Genomic DNA, 14,618 nt, shown 5'->3' on the forward strand with positions numbered 1-14,618 from the left:
CTGCACTGCGGCCTCGTGCTTGGGTAGCCAGTGCCATGGTGTGTCTTTGTCCAGCAACCGGCACAGAGGCTCACAGACTACTCATAGGTGTGGCATGAACTTTGCAAGATAGTTTGCAAAACCGATGAGACGCTGTACTCCTTCTGCATCAGACGGGTTTGGCATGTCGAGGATCGCTCAGACCTTGTCTGGGTCCGGCTTCAGGCCTTTTGCCAAGAGAATGTGGCCTTGGAAGTGGACGTCTTTCAACTTGAACTGCAGCTTCTTTAGGCCAAGACGAAGCTTAACTGATGGGCGTAACTGATCGCGTTCTGCTTCTTCGTCTGTGTCACCACAGCCTACAATCAGGACATCATCGGCGATGGGTTCAATGCCCTTGAGCCCAGCCAGTAACTTGTGCTGCTTGCGTTGGTATACCTCAGGCACCACTGAGACACCAAACGGGAGCTTGAGCCAGCGTTTCCGACCCCAGGGGGTCCAGAAGGTAGTCATGAAGCTGCTTTCTTCGTCCAGCATACATTGAAGGAATGCATCTCGGGCATCCACCAAGGGGAAAATCCTGGCCTTGGGACGCTTATAGAGGACATCCTCTAGTGTCGGCATGATGTAGTGGGATCGTTTCAGTGCTTGGTTCAGATGCTTTGGGTCGATGCAGACCCTCAGCTTCTCTGTTTTTTTCACTATGACCATATTGCTGATCCAGTCAGTTGGTTCAGTCACAGATGTCATTTGGCCATCGGCCTCATACTTGTCCAGCTGGGCCTTCACAGCCACTTTCATTGCAATGGGCACATTGCGAGGAGCACACTGGACTGGAGTGATGCTCTCATCCACTTCAAAGTGTACCTCCCCAGGCACGGATTCAACGGGCATGTTGAATACATCGTCATATCTGCTGAGTAGTTGTTCTTTGGACAGGGGTCCATGCTGGACATGATCCACAATGTGCAGGTCATTTGGTACAGTGAACTGCATCAGTCACAGGCGTTCGCATGTAGAGCCTGAGAGGAGAGGATGTTAACTGGTTTTCACAATCTCAAACTCCAGCTTGTGTTTGCGTCCCCGAATAACACATTCTATGTGCCCATGGAGCTCATTATTTCTCCTGAGTACAGCTTTAGTCTAGTGTCGCTGGGCAATAGATGTGTGTCAGGTGCCAGATTTTTTTGTTGTCTTTGTAGCTCATTACGTTGCATGTAGCACCAGAATCCAGTTGACGTTGTTGCTTGTTGTGTAATCGTAGTGTCACAAACCATTTCTTCCCTCTTGAGTGTACAGGCCCAATGGATTCATGCATGTAAATTTCACTTTCACTCAGCTCTGAACATTGAGTGACATCATCAACACAGTGAATCTTGCACTCACCCTTCTTTTGCTTTTGAGACACACTTTTTCAAAGTGATTATTAGTTCCACAAGCTCTGCATGGTTATCCGTAGGCAGGGCAGTGCTCTTTGCCACGTGTGTGTGTATTCCCACAGTATTTACATGCTACGGGGCTCTCTGTGTTCACCGTTCGTGGTGAATTACTCTGCCTTGATTGGTTTTGTCTGAATGTCTGCCTAGCAACAGCGTGAACAGTATCAACGTCGGAGCGTGGGGTTTCGATTTCCATTGCTCTCATTCTCATGTCAGTGACTTCAACAGTGCGGCACATTTCGATGGCAGTTACTAATGTTACGCCTCTTTCTCTCTCAGTAGACACCGGCGCGTATCCTCATCTGCAATTCCGAGTACTATTTTGTCACAAATCAATTCATCTTTCAATCCCCCGTATTCACAAGCGGCAGATTTTTCTCTCAAACGGGTTACAAAGTTGTGTACTGACTTACCCTCTTCCTGTTTGCAGCTTCCGAAAACGAACCGCTCGTAAATGACGCTTCTGGAGGGTTCTGAAGTAATTCTCCAATGCATCCAATATAGCCTTTGCATCACACTGTTGTCGTGCTGTGAGGGTGAGATAATGCCGGTAGATATGCCTGCATTCGCTGCCCATTAAACTCCTCAGAGTTGCCGCTTGTACCTCGTTGGGTTTCTCATGTAGCCCGGTCACCAGCGCATAGTCCTCGAATTCATCCCTGAAGTTGTCCCCCCAGTCCCCTGTGAGAACCATGGGATTTGGTGGCGGAATGTTCGCTGCCATAGCAATGGAATAGGAGATTTCTTTGCCTTCAGTCATCGAAGTAGGTAGGGATGCTAGCTAGCCAGCTAACAACAAGTTGATCAGCGTTGTGAGTAGGAAACGGCGTGTGTTCGTATATGGAACGTAACTGCGCCTATACTGTACTTAGCTACAAAAATAACAAACGTGTGTTTTGCGAGCCACTTCTGACACCATGTTTCAGTATGATATGTTGGATAAACTAATAAAGACAGACACCAATGTCAAGTTCAATAGCCTTGTTATGCATTGTAAAAATCCCTACACGTGGAGTCCAGGGAACAGTCCACGTATGCATACATATACACATTGTGGCAAACCTCTTCAAGGTTAGGAGCGTTTGTCACAAATTAAGTGAGAAACTGTCACCAAATCACCCCAGAATGAGAGTTCTTTCGAACAGGACAGTCAGTACATGTGTGTTTGTTTCTCCGTCCTGGTCCACCCAGGCCGTAGGCAAGGTCAACGATAGCAGGGTTCGGTACACGAATCGGGTTCTCGGTAGGTCCAGGTCCAAATGCCAACAGGTGAGTCCAAAACAGTCCAGCTCATACACGGTAAATCCAGCCAATCTCTATTGTCTCTTTCTCTATTGTTCATAGATCATTCCAGTCCTCTCTCTCTCTCTTCCTGGTTTTTCTTGACCCTTTATCTTTGTGTCAGCTCCACCTTCTGAGGGTTCCCCTTGCTTCTGGGACTTGTAGTTTTGGTGGTCGGCCATTTTGTGATCTGTAGTTCTGATCGGCGTGGCCATTTTAGTGATCGGGTAGAGCCCGTTTATTAGTTCTGCTCTCACATATCTGGCATTTATCACTCAACCCCCTTCTTTGCCACAACATATATACACATACTTTTTAAAGAATATACCTTTATTATTTCCTGAAAACTCTACCACCCTTCCCCCAATTGGAGTCCGGCTCTCACAGACCTGTTAGTTTTTCTTTAAGAAGCCCTCCTGTTCTCCACTCATTACCTGTATTAACGGCACCTGTTTGAACTCATTACCTGTATAAAAGACACCTGTCCACACACTCAATCAAACAGACTCCAACCTCTCCACAATGGCCAAGACCAGAGAGCTGTGTAAGGACATCAGGGATAAAGGTGTAGACCTGCACAAGGCTGGGATGGGCTACAGGACAATACGGTCAATCATCCTCGGTCTGGGGCTCCATGCAAGATCTCACCTCGTGGGGCATCAATGATCATGAGGAAGGTGAGGGATCAGCCCAGAACTACACGGCAGGACCTGGTCAATGACCTGAAGAGAGCTGGGACCACAGTCTCAAAGAAAACCATTAGTAACACACTACACCGTCATGGATTAAAATCCTGCAGCACACGCAAGGTCCCCCTGCTCAAGCCAGCGCATGTACAGGCCCGTCTGAAGTTTGCCAATGATCATCTGGATGTTCCAGAGGAGGAATGGGAGAATATCATGTGGTCTGATGAGACAAAAATAGAGCTTTTTGGTCTAAACTCCACTCGCCGTGTTTGGAGGAAGAAGAAGGATGAGTACAACCCCAAGAACACCATCCCAACCGTGAAGCATGGAGGTCGAAACATAATTCTTTGGGGATGCTTTTCTGCAAAGGGGACAGGACGACTGCACCGTATTGAGGGGAGGATGGATGGGGCCATGTATTGCGAGATCTTGGCCAACAACCTCCTTCCCTCAGTAAGAGCATTGAAGATGGGTCGTGGCTGGGTCTTCCAGCATGACAACGACACGAAACACACAGCCAGGGCAACTAAGAAGTGGCTCCGTAAGAAGCATCTCAAGGTCCTGGAGTGGCCTAGCCAGTCTCCAGACCTGAACCCAATAGAAAATCTTTGGAGGGAGCTGAAGGTCTGTATTGCCCAGCGACAGCCCCGAAACCTGAAGGATCTGGAGAAGGTCTGTATGGAGGAGTGAGCCAAAATCCCTGCTGCAGTGTGTGCAAGAACTACACGAAACGTATGATCTCTGTAATTACAAACAAAGGTTTCTGTACCAAATATTAAGTTCTGCTTTTCTGATGTATCAAATACTTATGTCATGCAATAAAATGCAAATTAATTACTTAAAAATCATACACTGTGATTTTCTGGATTTTTGTTTTAGATTCCGTCTCTCACAGTTGAAGTGTACCTATGATACAAATTACAGACCTCTACATGCTTTGTAAGTATGAAAACCTGCAAAATCGGCAGTGTATCAAATACTTGTTCTCCCCACTGTATATCTCACTAGGTCAGGGTATCTAAGTCTCCATATATCCACTAATTCCAATATATGCATGACATTCATGATTTCCTTAAGTGCCCGAGGGTGATAGTTTGTAGTGTGATTTCCTTTCCGGTCCATAGAGGTATTTAAGACCGTATTAAAATCTTCCACCATAAAAATAGAGTCTAGTGTTGCTTGTAGAGTAGATAAATGATTATATATATTTTCAAAGAAGCTTGGATCATCATCATTTGGACCATATAGGTTAATTAGCCATATCAGTTTATTGTCCATAACATTTTTTAAATAATCCATCTACCTTGATGACCTGTTTGGACAATTTGCACATTTGGATCAAAATTACTGTTAATTAAAACCATCACCCCTTTTAAATTTTTTTGCCCATGGGATAAATATATTTTGTCCCCCAGTCCTTTTTCCACAAAACTTAATCTAAAATTGTTGAATGAGTTTCCTGTAAACAATATATATTATATTCATTCTCTTTTAGCCAGGTAAATACTGATCATCTTTTCTTATTATCTGAGAGGCCATTACAATTCTAACTGGCTATACTTATTTCACCACTTACTATAATGAGACACAACATTCAATTCTATTTATCAAAATATCTGTTTGTAAACGTACCATTAAAAAGTAACATGATGATCGAGTGTCTATATAGCTGTACCATGATATTTGCATTGCTACTAAGTAAATCTCCAATTGGTCCACACTATTCCACCCTCTAAAATCCCTCCTCCTCCCGAGTTGGTTTGTCATCCCAAATGCCCGGCAGACCACCCCCGACCCCCTGTATCCCATAGCACTGAAAAGACTGGGATCCATCCTTCGAAAAGAGCACACAGTGCCATTTACAGAACAGAAATAGATCAACTGCCAAATGCATTTCCATTGCCCTTGCCTCGATTTGTGTTATATATAGCCATCAAAAAAAATATATATTTTAAAAATCCTCTTTCTTATTTTCTATAATTAGCTATTAATATTTGTAGTAATGTAGGCAATTTATGCATAGGATTTTACCTCTCACCAGTCACGCCATTACCAAAATTACATTATAACAAGCAATTATTATATTAGCAAACAGTTGTTGTGAATCATCCTCTATTGTCCCTAACATCTTTTACTCCTTCGCAACAGTTGTGGGATATGCACATACACCCACAAACTCATACGCACTCAACCCTTTCCCCCCACACAACCATAGGCTCACATTCTCAACAGTAGCACCATCCCAGAGCCCAACTCAAGAAAGGTCTTGATTCACAAAGGCATACATGTATACGGCAGGTAGCCTAGTGGTTGGAGCATTTTACTAGTATTCGGAAGGTTGCAAGATCGCAATCCCCGGGCTGACAAGGTAAAAATCTGTCGTTCTGCCCCTGAACAAGGCAGTTAACCCACTGTTCCTAGGCCGTCATTGAAAATAAGAATTTGTTCTTAACTGACTAAATAATATACAGGGCAACTGACCTACTGACCACCTTTGCAACCACTGTATGGAGTAAATAAAAGCAACGACTTTGAAAATGTATTCTGTGAACCCTGTGAAATGGAAGTGGCAGTCTGTGAGGTACACACAGCTCTATTATGTCCCACTACCCAGCTACCAAGCTGTCACTGGAGAAAATCTGATATTGACGAATTAACAGTGGCTGTTCGTAAGTCCATTCACTCAAGTGGGCCTACTGTTTACAGCAGGTGGTACTCAAATACAATTTGAGAATGTCCAGTCACACAAATGTCCTAGGAGGCAAAGGTCCGGATGGATATTCTCATTTATTGGCGTAGTAACAAACCCCCACCTCGTGACCCATGTGACCCCCCCCCCCCTCACACACACACACACACACACACACACACACACACACACTTCAGACTCCTCTTGTTGTCTGAGAGAACATTTGGCAGGTTTAAAGCTTATTTCCTGAAATTCTATATTTTGCCATGGGTTGGAGAGAAAATGTTGCCGTTTTAAAGCAAAAAAATCTAAACTAAAGTACAGTATGTATCAACCTAATCACTGCAGCCACCCACTGGGCACACACACTGGTTGAATCAATGTTGTTTCCAGGTAATTTCAATGAAATTAGGTTGTACCGAATAGACGTTGAATTGACGTCTGTGCCCAGTGGGTAATGTGCAAAGAGAACACAACATTAAAATTAAAGAGAATACAACATATTATTGCAAAAACATCAGGGCAGAAAACAAATATTTGATCAAAGCATGTATTATTTCTTAGTTTGCTCTCAGATACAGATATTTTTCTTCATGTATAATATATAACTGAAACCAAGGGAAAGCACATTTCATCTTCACTACAACTTTTTATAGTGGCAGAGAAATATTTAACTAAACTTGAAAGATTAAAATGGCACAAAAATGGTTATTTGTTCCTACATTACCGTGGAAAAAACACAACTAACAGAGAGCCACTTCAAATATGGCCCCTCCCACTGTCTTGAGATCAAGGCCGATAAAGGAAAGCTTGATAATGGTAGAAACGTTGCAATTGATGTGTTCCTACTAGATGTTACAAAACCCCCTCATCACATGCATTTGGGGACTCTTGTTAGAAAGAAACAGTATGAACCCAGAGAAAGTTCACTATTGCTCAAGGGGAATGCGTCCTTATTTTCATCCTTAATTGTTTAGATGAGCATTTCCATCCTTAATTGAACAGCGACCTTGTCCAGTTCTGTTAGTACTAGGAGAAATAACTAGACACAGTGCTAGTAATTACAGTTAATTAAAACATTGCCATAATTATGCCTTATAGATTAGTTTCAGCTAACAGACCCAATTTATTCATGTTTTACAAGGGAAGAATAAGCCTGGAGAATTGCCAAGGCATATCTGAAAAACAGCCCTAGAGCTTCTTTTATCTTGTTGAAACATCTACACATCTCAACAATAATCTGCACTGCATCAGTGAATACAAAATAATGTTAGGCGACAGAAGGTCAAGCTTTGACAATTCCATTCTATGGTTTACAGGTGTATCCACAACAAGTCACCAGGGCAACAATAACAATGCAATATATTCTTATGACAGTCAGACGCTGCGCATTTCCCAAAACTATGAATACCGTTGTGGAGGGGAGACACACAAATGCATTTATACCCAAATATCCAATATATACCTAAATCTAATTTATCATTGCCATTGCCTTGTCTGTACAGAGGAACGAGAACAGACAAAGATCCGACCAAGCGTTCAGAAGGGTATTGACAAGAAGAGAAATGAGGGAGTGACTGTGGACGAGGAGCATCATTTCACAGAGCCTGGGGCGCAGAGTTTCTCTCCTCTTCCAGTGAAATGCCTCTGCTGCAAGTCTGACTGCTTGCTGTTTCATTATGATGAGGCTATGGGCTAAACGTAGCCAAGCATATCAAATATCCTGGAAGCACGTACTAAATAAATCATTTTATTCATTCCATTACTGGTGGGATGTGCTTCCCTGTAAACCATCTTGAGACCATACTAACAAATAGAAAGCTTTTGTGCCTCCCCCTGCCGTCTCGGCTATGGCAGGGACACAAACACTTAGCCTGGCTCCTCAACCCAACTGTGGTCTCTCCATCAGCTAGAGGTTTCATGTCCTTCCCCTCCATGTGATACAGAGGCTCCGAAGTGGACGGAGGCATGTCTCCTGTGTGTCTTATTACTTTATGTGGCACTATTTTGGTCTGTATGGTGTCACGCACTGTTCAAGGAGTCCAAAACAGAACACTTGGTGGAAATGAATGATGGTGGAAATGAATGAACTCTGCAATGAATAGATGACAATCTCAAATATATCTTTACTGATGGGTTACTCATCTTATTGCAAATGCAGGGTTGGTATGACATTGATAAACGCATCAACAAAATAAAAGTGCATTAATTCTGGGAATGTTGCCAGAAGATTGTTAGATATGGAGAAAATCTTTGGGAGGAATTTGCACAATCCTTGTCTAATCTCAAGTCAGAAGTGAGTCATGGGAAAACCAAGTGTCTTCATATCTGAGATATGACAAGACAAATCAGCCAATGTTAAGGAAAAACATAAAGGCGATATACTTTCTTTTTAAAGATGGTTTGCTTTTGTTTAGGAGCAAAATCTGTCCCGTCTTTGTGTACTCAACAGTGAACACAAGGGCTACTGAGGACACGGGAAAGCAATTCTACTCACAGTTTAAGACATGTTTCCTGTAGCTCCTCTGGAGACTATCAACAGAGCTCCTCTTAAGTCAAGATCCTCTTTATTTAGGTCTGGGTGGGGTTGGGAAAAGGGAAGTGAGGGTGGGAGTGGGGTGGAGGCCCACTTCTTTTTTGTTTTCTTTTCCTGTTAAATTGTATTTATTATTACTTAAACTCTGCATGTATCCCCCCCCCCCCCCCCCGCCAACAAAAATAACAAAACCAATAAACATTTGGTCAAAAAATGTAAAATGCTATATTTTCTCACAGGAAATCATAGTAGAATGGTAAGTCATTTTCTCTGAATCAATTTACATTCAGCAAATTAGAAATCAACTGTGAGAGGAAATGAGAGGAACATTGTTAGGTCAATGCTGCCTCTATTAGAGTTCTGATAATGTTAGCCAAAAACTAGGCCGTTTTTTTGTAAAACCACAGCAATTTTGAATATGATAATCTGTTAATTGCTCAAAGCTGAAGAGTTGATGCATTGTTACGACTTCCGCCGTAGTCGGTGCCTCCTTGTTTGGGCGGCACTCGGCGGTCGGCGTCGCCGGTCTACTAGCCATCGCCAATCCACTTCTCTTTTTCCTTTGCTTTTGTCTTTGTTTCCACACACCTGTTTTCCATTTCACAATTATTTGTTCCTGTATTTAAACCCTCTGTTTCCTACATGGTGTTGTGTGGGATTATTTCATGTTCAGTTAGGTTTATTTTGATGGCTGGTTTTTTTGACGGGTGCTGTGTTCACCCGTGCGTTATCTTTACCGTTTTGGTCAAGTGTAATTGTTACCTTGTGCCTTGTTGAGGAAAGTACGTTGCTCACTCATTCTGCTTTCCTGCGTCTGACTTCATGCACCAGCTACACTCACCTTCTGACATGCATGCTGTTCACGTGTGTATGATCAAACTTAATGATCTTCCTTTTCAAAAGGATGACAAGATAAAGCATATTAATGTTATGCATTTGTGTTCCTCCCTTCATTGAGTTGATAGACGGTAAGGCTCATCTGGTGTGTATTTGCGAAAAACCACAAGGGAAATGACAGGCAAATTGTGAGACTTAGCAAAGCTTGGAGTTATTGCATTGTTAAAACGGTCCCTAAATCCATCATTTTTTTTGTGGTACCATCCTCTCATTATGGACAAACTGCCCATCTATCAGTATTCTGACCACCTACATTCTGACCTCCTTTCAGACAACATTCTGGAGATAACTGCAATAATGTAAGCCTAGCCAGGGTTCTCTCTAGTGTTGAATGTCTTGATGACTTCATACTGCACAGAATCGTTTTATGACCCAGAGGGTTCAAATGTTAATGTTCACATTAAGATGCTCTTGTGAATCCAAGAACTGGCACAGGGATAAAACTATGCATCACGAGAGTAGTAATTTCCCAGAGCTTCTCATTTGATTTGATGCTATTATTATGCACAAATCTTTGCTGACTTACAGCCAAAATATTGCATTTGAAATATATTGACTCTCTCTCTCTCTAGAGAGGAGAGAATGTTGTTATTTTTACCTCCTCACCCTGTCTTCTTAACACATCAGATAACAGGTGATGTCTTGATGGGTGTCTGTTTGCTAATTCAGAGTTCAAAAGAAAGGCCTATACGAAGGAATGATCAGTGTTATGTTGTCATTGAAGACCGCATCTGTCATGATCGCTGCTAAAAAAATATGTTTTGCGACAGCATTTCACCTCATGGTATCAACAAATATTTTCCGATATCCTCAGGTCTCTTGCTCAGGATGTGCTGATGCACAAGTCCCATAGAGCAGTGCTGGTTAGAGAGGCAGAGATGAGCTGGAAACCATGGCAACTCAGTGCTTCACTTCTCCATTCCCCAAGCCCTGCTGGAGAGGAGACGAATACCTGCGCAGGCCTAATCCCATTCAACACCTGCATACAAAGAAGGCCTCCGTTTCGGCATGATATGAAAATACACAGGGGATTGACAAGATACATTTTTGATGGACTGCTGTTTTCCTGTAATGTCTCCATATCACACGGAGTACACACCAACGCTGACAAACAGCTCTGGCTATTGGTTTGGCACCCTCCACCTAATTCCATTGGTGAAACATTTACTGTGGGGAAACAAATTAATCGCCTCCTTCTTCTACCTCTAATGACTGGAAGCTAAACCGTATTTGTATCCCAAGCCATTGATTAAAGCTACCAGCACTTGTCATTTTATTTTATTCTCTTCTATAGAGGCCATGATGCACATTGACATAAAGGAATATGGGCTCCCTAGCTAGCACATAGTGTTCTGAGAACCATATGCTTCTTAGAGCTTGGCGAGAGCATGGTTGTCCTATGGTTATTTTGCATACAACTTTCCCACAGCGTTCTGGGAACATTCACAGCACAATTAAGGAACTTGACCCCCCAATTTCTTTTTTATATTTTAGTACTTTAGCATAAAGTTTCCTACATGTCTCCTCATGGTTCTTTTTAAAGCCATGTTCTCAAATTGTTCCAAGAACATTAAGAAACAATGTTCTTCTGTGAGAATTTCAGTACTTCAGCATAACTTTCACACAGGCTTCCTCATGGTTCTACTTAAAGTCAGGTTCTCAAATTTTTCCGATAACGTTAAGAAAACTTCAGTAGTGTTCATTGAACGTTTTAAGAATGTTATTTAAAAACATTCTTAAAATATACAGTTGAAGTCAGAAGTTTACATACACTTAGGTTGGAGTCATTAAAACTCGTTTTTCAACCACACCACAAATGTATTGTTAACAAACTAAAGTTTTGGCAAGTTGGCACATCTACTTTGTGCATGACACAAATCATTTTTCATACAGTTGTTTACAGACAGATTATTTCACTTATAATTCACCGTATCACAATTCCAGTGGGTCAGAAGTTTGCATACACTAAGATGACTGTGCCTTTAACAGCTTGGAAAATTCCAGAAAATTATGTCATGGCTTTAGAAGCTTCTGATAGGCTAATTGACATAATTTGAGTCAATTGGAGGTGTACCTGTGGATGTATTTCAAGGCCTACCTTCAAACTCAGTGCCTCTTTGCTTGACATCATGAGAAAATCAAAATAAATCAGCCAAGACCTCAGACAAAAATTGGAGACCTCCACAAGTCTGGTTCATCCTCGGGAGCAATTCCCAAACGCATGAAGGTACCACGTTCATCTTTACAAACAATAGTACGCAAGAATAAACACCATGGGACCACGCAGCCGTCATACCGCTCAGGAAGGAGCTGTCTCCTAGAGATGAACGTACTTTGGTGTGAAAGGTGCAAATCAATCCCAGAACAACAGCAAATGACCTTGTGAAGATGCTGGAGGAAACGGGTACAAAAGTATTTCAATTCACAGTAAAACGAGTCCTATATCGACATAACCTGAAAGGCCGCTCAGCAAGGAATAAGCCACTGCTCCAAACCCGCCATGAAAAAGCCAGACTACGGTTTGGGGATACTGCACATGGGGACAAAGATCGTACCTTTTGGAGAAATGTCCTCTAGTCTGATGAAACAAAAATAGAACTGTTTGGCCATAATGACCAACGTTATGTTTGGAGGAGAAAGGGGAATGCTTGCAAGCTGAAGAACACCATCCCAACCTTGAAGCACGGGGTGGCAGCATCATGTTGCGGGGGTGCTTTGCTGCAGGAGGGACTGGTGCACTTCACAAAATAGATGGCATCATGAGGTAGGAACATTTTGTGGATATATTGAAGCAACATCTCAAGAAATCATTCCGGAAGTTAAAGCTTGGTCACAGGGTCTTCCAAATGGACAATGACCCCAAGCATACTTCCAAAGTTGTGGCAAAAGGACTTAAGGACAAAAAAGTCAAGGTATTGGAGTGGCCATCACAAAGCCCTGACCTCAATCCTATAGAACATTTGTGGGCAGAACTGAAAAAGCATGTGTGAGCAAGGAGGCCTATAAACCTGACTCAGTTACACCAGCTCTGTCAGGAGGAATGGGTCAAAATTCACCCAACTTATTGTGGGAAACTTGTGGAAGGCTACCCAAAACATTTGACCCAAGTTAAACATTTAAAAGGCAATGCTACCAAATACTAATTGAGTGTATGTAAACTTCTGACCCACTGGGAATGAGATGAAAGAAATAAAAGCTGAAATAAATCATTATCTCTACTATTATTCTGACATTTCACATTCTTCAAATAAAGTGGTGATCCTAATTGACCTAAGACAGGGAATTTTTACTAGGATTAAATGTCAGGAATTGTGAAGAACTGAGTTTAAATGTATTTGGCTAAGGTGTATGTAAACGTCTGACTTCAACTGTACATTTACAACATATACAAACTCTATCTTTGTAAGTGTGTTCAGGTGTGTTGGCCGCGCCCACTAATTGGCATCAGCTGATGTTAATGAGTGCGTATTTCCTTTGAAATTGGGTCTGTTTGAATAGACTAAAATCATCTGCATTGTATGAGTAAAAAAACATGACATGTTTCTGTAGCTCCATCCAGGTGATGCAGTGGACTAATTCCATGGACAGAGAACTGAAGATTACAGGTTCAAATCTCTGTGTTACAATAAAAAAAATAAATGTGTTTGCATGATTAATGCCTAAGGAAACCAATTTCCATGTGTCCTATATGTGCTTGGAGTTCACAAAAGTATAATAAACGTAAAATACGCAAGTAGTGTTAAAACTCTTATTGAGGAAGTCATTCAAAAACCTCCAAATAGCCTACTGCATAAATGAATAAATGTTCTCAGAACATCAATAAAAATATACTTTCCCAGAGCAGGCTACATTTTCACGTCCGTTTCTCAGAAAGTACAATTAAAAAAAAAATGTTTTACCAGTCAGGCAAGGTATGGCTTCATTCCCAGAACCAAAGGGAAACCTTACCACAACTTCCAAGGAACCAAATGTGCTGGTTGGCTGGTAATGTAAATGTATCCTTCCACAACGTACAATACAATGTTTCTTTGTTTATTTATTGTACAATACTCCCACAGTCATGTATTGCAACAATGCACATGAAATTAGATTCTAAACTCGCCAATACAGTAACACGCTTCCACTGCTGTTTTGTGTTGAGTTTGACAGGTGTGGTTTGTCGAAATAGAGGCACTCAAGATTAATACATGTCCTGTAATCTAGTGTATGTTGAAAATTGTGCACTCATTGCTTGGATGGCATTCACTTTGCTCCAAGCACTGAATTCCTGTGCTGTTTGTAAAGATTTCAGTGTTCAGATTCCAACAGTGGCAAACAAAAACAGCATCCGCTTCCAAATGGTCTCATACCTCCGTTACCCCCAGCGGTAAAGTGTCTGAGAATGACATTTGAAAATACGGTTTTAATACCAAAGGTGTGGGTGTGAGAAGCATAATACTTTTTTGTTCTATGATTAAACAGTGACATTCTAAAACAGATTCCTGTCGTTAATATCGTATGATTGACATGGTATGTACTGAAAACAAAGGTTTCACAATGACAAACACCTACTTGACTCAGGGTTTAACATTGTCTCCACTGGTCTTGTATCTACTGAAATGTCATTGTAGGCCTTTATCATACTGTCTGAAGCCTCTCTCCACCACATACTGCACCATATGTGCAGTATGTATACAAGTGTGACTGTTACGGATACAGGTATTCTGTGTGTGTGTTTCTTTTCTCTCCTTCTCCCCTCCTCACAGGTGGCAATCATCCTTCCCCAATCAGTCAACATGTAGTCATCAATCAGAAGGCACACCTCCTCATTTTCCTATCACATTTCCTTTCCTTTGCAAACCAACCTGGCAATCTTTTTTACCACCTACTGTCAAGGTAACATGTATGTGTGGGAACCTCTTTATTGAATTCCATTGTACAACAGTGTAGAGAAAACAATGGGTGCTATTTGTCAAATTATTACCCATTTTGGTTTCATGGTTCTTGAGAGAGGTTATACATGTCTATGTCCTGGGAAATGTTCTTGTTACTTACAATTTCATGCTAATCACATTAGCGCACATTAGCTCAACCGTCCCCTGGGGGGGACACTGATCCCGTAGAGGATACTA

At 41.9% G+C, this 14,618-nt stretch overlaps 1 long non-coding RNA gene across 1 annotated transcript; it reads left to right on the forward strand.

Annotated features, from left to right (window-relative positions):
- The first annotated feature begins 9,277 nt into the window (after window positions 1-9,277).
- LOC118938550 lies at window positions 9,278-10,778 on the forward strand. The gene is made up of 2 exons (XR_005035763.1): window positions 9,278-9,806; window positions 10,322-10,778. It is a non-coding gene; the product is annotated as an uncharacterized LOC118938550 (long non-coding RNA).
- Window positions 10,779-14,618: the final 3,840 nt, after the last annotated feature.

Source organism: Oncorhynchus mykiss, chromosome 13, assembly GCF_013265735.2.
Source record: "Oncorhynchus mykiss isolate Arlee chromosome 13, USDA_OmykA_1.1, whole genome shotgun sequence".
NCBI classification, from domain to species: domain Eukaryota; kingdom Metazoa; phylum Chordata; class Actinopteri; order Salmoniformes; family Salmonidae; genus Oncorhynchus; species Oncorhynchus mykiss.